General features: G+C 41.9%; 1 long non-coding RNA gene across 1 annotated transcript; it reads left to right on the top strand.

The window, feature by feature from the left end:
• The first annotated feature begins 2122 nt into the window (after positions 1-2122).
• LOC110679066 lies at positions 2123-2538 on the top strand. Its single transcript, XR_002502181.1, has 2 exons — positions 2123-2308; positions 2369-2538. It is a non-coding gene; the product is annotated as an uncharacterized LOC110679066 (long non-coding RNA).
• The last annotated feature ends 5534 nt before the right edge of the window (positions 2539-8072 follow it).

Below are 8072 nucleotides of genomic sequence, written 5' to 3'. Positions count from 1 at the left end.
TAACAGAAGCCATACCACATACACGAAACAAGCAAAGCAATACTTTGGAAAATTGAAGTAACTATGGACATCTGAAACTAGGTTGAATCGTGTAGCGCTTCCTAACATCATGCATGTCTTGTACGCTACGGTCAGGAACGAATTGCACGAAACTAAGAAACACAATTTAATCAAAGCATATCACTCACGTGGGATACGAGAAGTTATTTAGCAATGAAACCCACAGTGGGAGAATGGCAATGATGGCAAATACGCCGTCGTCGTTGTCCGTTAGAGGTTCCACCAAGTAAGACACCCTGTCGAAAATATCCCCAGCAAACACGTCCCTACTACTGGGACAAGCACTTATATAAAACAACACTGAAATAGGTACCATTGTAGCGCACATGGTGTCGATTGAATTATGTGGAAATATGGTTATGCCGTACACGATAGATGAAATTACAATTATTAAATTTTCTGCGAGTATTATTGTTGCAGCAAAACCGGATAGTTTCTCTAGCAATGCTTGTGCCAATAAACGGGCGAAGCCAGACCCAATTGTACTGTCCAGAAATCGAAAAATGATTGTACACGAAATAAAATTGACTTGAACAATGAGCATTTCAGAGCGTAGTGATTCGTCCTCAAAATATTTTATTTACCATAATGAAAACTGCAACCACCTTGAGGCTCATTGAGTCACCAGCGAATTATCAGAGCGCATCGTAGCCTCGTGCTGTCCATACACAAATTATTTCTGCTCTCGGAAGTTTTGAGAGCATTAACATGAGTATGAAGCCCCAAACACAATGTGAACGGCAGCACGGTACAACGGCAAAACGGCTAGCCCATCTTGATCTACACTCTTTTTTTCAAATCCATGTTGAATCTGATTGAGTTGATCAAAACATTGAAATGCCATTCAAGTCGGTGTTGCCGTTCTTGCCGTAATGCCGTTGCATTGTGTTTGACCCTTGACCGCCCGCAGTTGCTACTCCTTTATTGCAAGAACAGCTGTACTTAGGGATGGTACACAAATTATGTCACGCTAAATTTCAACTTTTCTGACCCCCTCCTCCCCCTTTGTCACGTTTTTTGTATGAGTCCTCCGAATTTTTTGTAAGACTTGTCACGCTTGGCTTGACACTTCCCCCCCCCCTCGAAGCGTGACGTAATTTGTGCATGAACCCCTTTACCCAGAGAACGAACAGACGCTTATTATAACAAACAATAACGGCGCCGGTTGCGTTCGAATGCAGGTCAATTTGGGGATAGGAGGGAAATGTTGACGTGTAACTTGCTTTATAGACGCCGAGGAGTCCTCTGCAGCTCCACAATAAAACACTGGGAGTGTGGATACGGGAAAAGATTCGTTTTGGTAAACTATAAAAATATAATTTGAAATTAATACGTAAACATATACAAGGATGATCGATACCGATAGTGCGGCTACTACGCGAACTGGACACGATCCTGATTTAGTTACTCGCTCCGTAGGAGCATGCAACAGATTCAATGGAAAAATCATTACTGTCGCGTTTCTCTCTTTTTTTTCAACCCGCACAACGCAAACCAGACACAAATGATCCGGATTCCATCGCTCGCCCACAAACGAGCATGCAACAGATTCAACGGATCGAACGCCCTATTTGTGCTCTTGGAAGTTTTTATAACATCCTAAATCAACCAGTTTTTCTTAGTGTTACAAAAACAGTTCTTTTTCGTTCTTTTTTATATCTATTGATCCCTTTTCGACGCTTGTTTGGTCTCTCATGCCATCGATTTTCGGACCCGTTAGCGAAAGCTCACGGTGGTAATCCGTCTTAGACATCGTCTTGGGAAAAAAAAACCTACTAGAAAGTCACTTCTTCTATCGTTTGTAACCTTACAATTTATTGTGAGTTACAATTAAATCCGTTTTGTATAATATTTTTGTAGTGTGTAATTTACACCTATTTTATCCATTTTGTTTCCGTGTGTAAATGTCCCACAGTACACTGAACCAACGAATATCATAGAAAATATTAAAAACCTCACATACCCTTGCGATAATTGACATCCGATTAATTTTATGTGCATCCAATGATATTCATTTCAAGAACACATAAAACTCATTATGAATACTGTGAATTGTATATGAACAAAAGTCATGTGTGCAATCCGATGCATGTTATGTGATTTGCCGATGTGAAAATTCGTTCTTATTATCCCTTATTTTATTCGCATTTTCGTGATAACGAGTTTCATAATTTCAGTTTGGTGCATTTAAATCGCTTTAAATTATAAGCAACATGAATTGGAATTATAACGTCAAGGTGAAAGAAGGGTAAGTAAAATATTCAAAACACAAATTGCATGTAAATGAATTTTGGAATTTAATTTACAGGAAACATCACTATGATTGTAAGCTGAAGATTACGGAACAACGACGAAAGGAAAAAAATGCTCAGAACACCCAGCAGTATTCAGAATCGTACAGAATGTGTTGTTTCAAGTTAAAATTATACCAATTAATGTGATCGGCTATTCATTGTAATAAACAGTTAATTAGATAAACAATGTTTCAATTATAATTATATTGTAAATTCTACTGAAATCTCAAATGAAAGCATCGAAAATTTATTATACTATCATATAGAAATCACTGACATTACTAATATTTGTCATCTGAATTTAACATAACACTCATTGGCAACATCCAATGGTTCTAATCTTCAATATGCATGACATGTAAGTGTTTTATCAGATGAGTCTAATTAAAACAAAATCGCACAAGTTTATGTGATAAATTGATAAGCGTTATGCGAAAAGCTATATGGAAAAAAACTATATGTGTTTCGGTGAGTGTAATAAAATTAGTGCTCGTTCTCCTCCCGTTGTACAAAACGCGGCACAGCATAAACAACATAAGGAGACGATTTTGTGTGTGTGTTTGGTCGGAACGATGACGTTTCAAGGAAAAAGATAGGGGAGATTGTTACGAGCCCGTTTCTGTAGTGCGTCCGCTGGAAGATATTCCCAGCACCTTGTGTGATTTTCCGTCGGAAAGTGCCGGCCCCGTGATTCGGGAACGAAATAAAAGTGCGGTAAAAGTGTTGTGCCGTACTAAGGGTGTGGATCACCGCCATTGTGGGAAGCTCATCGCAAAGGAGAAAATCGCTTCCTGGCGGTCTCGCAAACGATCCACTAAACAGCCGCCGTTCTCACTGTTGGGGGCTCAGCCTATAGAGTTTCTCGCCCCTACAGTTAAAAGCCAAGGAGAACGAAGACAGCCCCAACGGGTGACGTCCACCAGTGCAGTAGTAAGGGAGGAGTGAGAAAAGGTCAGCTTAGAATATAGTTTTTTTTTTTAAATTGATATATTTCTCGCTTTTTCCCATTTGATCTCATCCGAAGTCCAATTTTAGTGTAAGTACCCTGCTCTAGGCCGCACTGTCGGGCTGTCACTTCTTACATGTTCATTCAATGAACATGGTTGCAACCAGGGCTGGGAAATGTACTGTAGCAAACATTTACCACCACGACATTCACATGTTTCTACACGACCATCAAAATCCAAAGCAAACCACGACAGTTCAAAACAAAAAATGTCATGGCTCTGCAAACTGTAATCTTCTTCTTCCCAACGTTTTTTTCAAACTCGAATACGAAATGACTCGAGCACAGTGGTAACACGATTTTTTCGGTTTTCTGGGTTTCGACTTTTTGCTCGGTAAAGGCGGCGTAAAATTGAACATGTTTATATGTATCGCAACAGAATGATTGTGCTCTTGCTGTTAGTACTAATAACTTTCAATTAATTGAAAACACAAGCAAAATAATAGCGATTGAATTATTCAACATTTTTTTCAGTCATTCGCCTTGGGATGGCTGCCCGAAAACGATCATAGTGGAGAGACAAAAACAGTCAAGCAGTGTGTGAACCATTGGCAGCGCAACGCCTGATGGTATTGATGCTGCTGCTGCTTTGTGTTTTGGTTGACTGGCAGAATCAATGAACTGTGGTAAATTGTGATCACAGTTCCCAAGCCTGGTTGCAACCACGAACAAAAGGAAGGGTGAATCGCTAAATTCACAACTTCCTTCCAAAATAGTGGTCACTAAACGTGGCAAAAATTGAAGAAATGACATCAAATTTTATGTATATCCTGCTAAAGTTCCAAGGACATCGTAACAATCCAAATATCAAGAAATGCTTCTTTTACAAACTCAGTAATTACTTGAGGGATTTCCATTCATTTATTTAGTTAACATCTAAACAGATAACTATGAATCAACAATTTTACGACACTATACTCGGTTCGTGGTAGCATCTGTCCTTCCTCGGATCTGCCCCACGCTCGCCAAATCGCTGCGCACTTGATCCGCTCATCTAGCTTGCTACCATCCACGCCTTTTTGTACCCCCCGGATCCGAGTGCTTTCCAGCACTCTTGCAACATGCCCTAACCCATCGTATATTTCCAGCTTTGGCCACCTTCTGGATACTGGGTTCGCCGTAGAGTTGCGCGAGTTCGTCATTCATCCTTCGCAGCCACACACCGTTTTCATGCACACCGCCAAAGATCGTCCTAAGTATCCGACGTTCGAAGACTCCAAGTGCTTCCAGGTCCTCCTCGCCATAGTAGGGCCATAGTAGGCCTTTCATTCATGATGCCCCTCCGTATATCACGGCTAACGTTATTATCTGCCGTCAGCAAGGATCCAATGTAGACGAACTCGTCGACCACCTCGAACGTATCCCCTGCTACAAGCCCTGTTGCGCTCGGCTCCACCTACTAGCATGTACTTTGTCTTAGACGCATTCACCACCAGTACAACTTTCGCTTCTTCACGTTTCAGGAGGGTGTACAGGTCTGGCATCTTTTCAAACGTTCGACTGACAATGTCATATTTTCAGCGAAGCAAACAAATTTATTGGATCTCGTGAAAATCGTACCCCGGCTGTTTAGCCCGGCTCTCCGCGTAATACCTTCTAGTGCAATATTGAAAAAAAGGCACAAATGTCCTTCACCTTGTCGTAGTCCCCGGTGGGATTCAAACGAATTTGAATGTTCGCCTGAAACCTTCACACAATTTTACACATCTTCCATCATTGCTCTTAACAGTCTTGTGAGCTTCCCGGGAAAGCTGTTCTCGTCAATGATTTTCCATAGCTCTACGCGGTCGATACTATCGTATGCCACCTTGAAATCGATGAAGTGGTGATACTGTAAAACGGGGACACTTTGATAATGCGGGTAACTTTGATAGTGCGTAACCCACCGCATACTAGATGAAATATCATAATTTCTGTTAATTAGTTAAGCAAAACGAATGCAAAACTAAAGAATATTGGTATGACACTTCATGTAAGAGCGGTTTTCATTTTAATCAAGAACATTTTAGGCTTTTTATACGAATATTAAAAATTTACACAATTTCAGCATTTTCAAAACGCTTACAAACAATCTGTTCTACTATTTGATGTAGTTTTTAATAGTTGGCCACTTATCTTTGATAGCCTAGTTATCATAGAACTTGAATACGGTCTCAAATCTCTTAGCGAAAAGCATATTCACAAACTGGGACCATTTTTGTAATCTAAGTCAGAAATTTCCATATAACGTTAAACGCCTAGAGGTATGCAATGCCCTACAAATGTTCGTTATTCATTCAATTTTGTTCGAATCATACTCCATTATCAAAGTTACCCCAAAACAGAAAACCAACTTTCGATTATATAAAAAATTATATACCCATTCAGAATAAATCTTTTGGCAATTTATCGACTGTAATCGATAGCTAGGATGCCAGTACTTGTTTTAAAAATATAAATTGTAAATCTTTGAAACAGCATGCAAAAATATTCAAGTTTTCTTCGAAAAAACTATCAAAGTTATACCGTTTTACGGTACGTTGATACCTGTTATTCATGACCATTGCCGTACAGTAAAGATCTGGTCCGTTATCGATCGGCCGTCAACGAAGCCGGATTGATAACTTCCCACGAACTCGTGACAGGTGACAGACGACGGAAGATGATCTGGGATAACACTTTGTAGGCCGCATCTAGGATGGTGATCGCTCGGAAGTTCTCACAATCTAACTAGCCTTTCTTGTAGATGGAGCATATTACCCCTTCAATCCACTTATCCAAAAGCTGTTCTGTTTCCTAGATTGTGCCTATCAGACAAATGGCCAGCCTCTACGGGCTTATCTTTATGAGTTCAGCTCCGATACCATCTTTACCAACAGCTTTATTGCTGTCGAACTGGGGAATAGCATCCTTAACCTCCCTAAAAGTAGGGACTGGCTGGTTTCCATCGTCCGCATCACTGACGAAGGGATTTCCTCCGTTGTCTTGACTTTCATGGCCTGTGCTCTCAGCGCTTTTCAGAAGCTCGTCGAAGTGCTGCTTCTACCTTTCGATCAACTCATGTTCGCCCGTCAAGATGGTCCCATCCTTATCCTTGTACATCTCGGCTCGCGGCAAGAAGCCATTACAGGATGCGTTGAGCTTCTGATAGAACTTCCGTGTTTCTTGAAACCGGCACAGTTGTTCTATCTCCTCGCAGTCCGTCTCCTCCAGGCAGTGTATTTTCTCCCAAAATTGCGTATCTTGTTGCCGTTTCCGTATATAATGTTGCTGCATTATTCTCCTCCAGAATCTGCCTACATTCCTTGTCGACTCAATCGTTCTATCGACTCCGTCCCACGTACCCGACGTTTGCTCTCAGCTGCATCGTGGATGGCTGCTTTCACTGTACTCCAGCAGCCCTCTTTCGGTGATGCAGCCTCGAGGTGCTGCGCTTATGCAGTTACAACATCCGGTTGCTTACCCTTCCGCGGATGTTAAGAAAAACAACTTAATAAGATACTGGGGTCATTATGACCCAGAAATGTACACCCCTATAAATCAGCGAAATATCAACCGAATAATGAAATTTATGCCGCATTCGAAAGATATACTCCTCAAGATTCTGATCACTAACTGGAATACCGGTTCCGGATCCAGTGGCCACCGGGAATCGGCTACGAAGGGGACCATGTTGGCCACGTGGAATTTCAGTACACTCAGTCCAGAAATCTGCAGTCATCACCAAATTGTATAAGATGCAGGCCATATAGGAATGTACTGTCTTCAGCAAACTTGCTTCGGGGACCAAGAACTTCCACATGGGATACAATTTAGTTCAGAACTTGACCACCGCGTGGCGCTAGCGTCGATATGAACTCCCGGTAGAGGCTAATTATGCGATAACTCGAGATTGCTAGCACATAGAAGGATGCTGTCTTCGGCAAAGTTGCTCAGAAGGATAAGCACTTCCTCATGAAGTACAATTTAGTTTAGAACTCAACCACCGCGTGGCGCTGGCGTCGATAAGAGCTTCCGGTAGAGGCTTATTATGCGATAACTCGAGATTGCGAGCACATAGAAGGATGCTGTCTTCGGCAAAGTTGTTCAGGAGGATAAGGACTTCCACATGAGATACAATTTAGTTCAGAACTCGACCGCTGCGTGGCGCTAGCGTCGATATGAACTTCCGGTAGGGGCTAATTATGCGATAACTCGAGATTGCGAGCACATAGAAGGATGCTGTCTTCGGCAAAGTTGCTCAGAAGGATAAGCACTTCCACATAAGATACAATTTAGTTCAGAACTCGACCACCGCGTGGCGCTAGCGTCGATATGGACTTTCGGTAGAGGCTAATTATGCGATAACACGAGATTGCGAACACATAGAAGGATGTTGTCTTGGGCAAGGTTGCTCAGGAGGATAAGCACTTCCTCATGAGATACAATTTAGTTCAGAACTCGACTACCACGTGGCGCTAGCGTCGATATGAACTTCCGGTAGGGGCTAATTATGCGATAACTCGAGATTGCGTGCTCATAGAAGGATGCTGTCTTCGGCAAAGTTGCTCAGGAGGATAAGGACTTCCTCATGAGATACAATTAAGTTCAGAACTGGACCGCTGCGTGGCGCTAGCGTCGATATGAACTTCCGGTAGGAGCTAATTATGCGATAATTCGAGATTGCGAGCACATAGAAGGATGCTGTCTTCAGCAAACTTGCTCAGGAGGATAAGGACTTCCTCATGAGATAC

Source organism: Aedes aegypti, chromosome 3 (assembly GCF_002204515.2).
Source record: "Aedes aegypti strain LVP_AGWG chromosome 3, AaegL5.0 Primary Assembly, whole genome shotgun sequence".
Lineage (NCBI taxonomy): Eukaryota > Metazoa > Arthropoda > Insecta > Diptera > Culicidae > Aedes > Aedes aegypti.
Note: the sequence above shows the minus strand (reverse complement) of the source record. Positions and strands in the feature narration are given on the sequence as shown.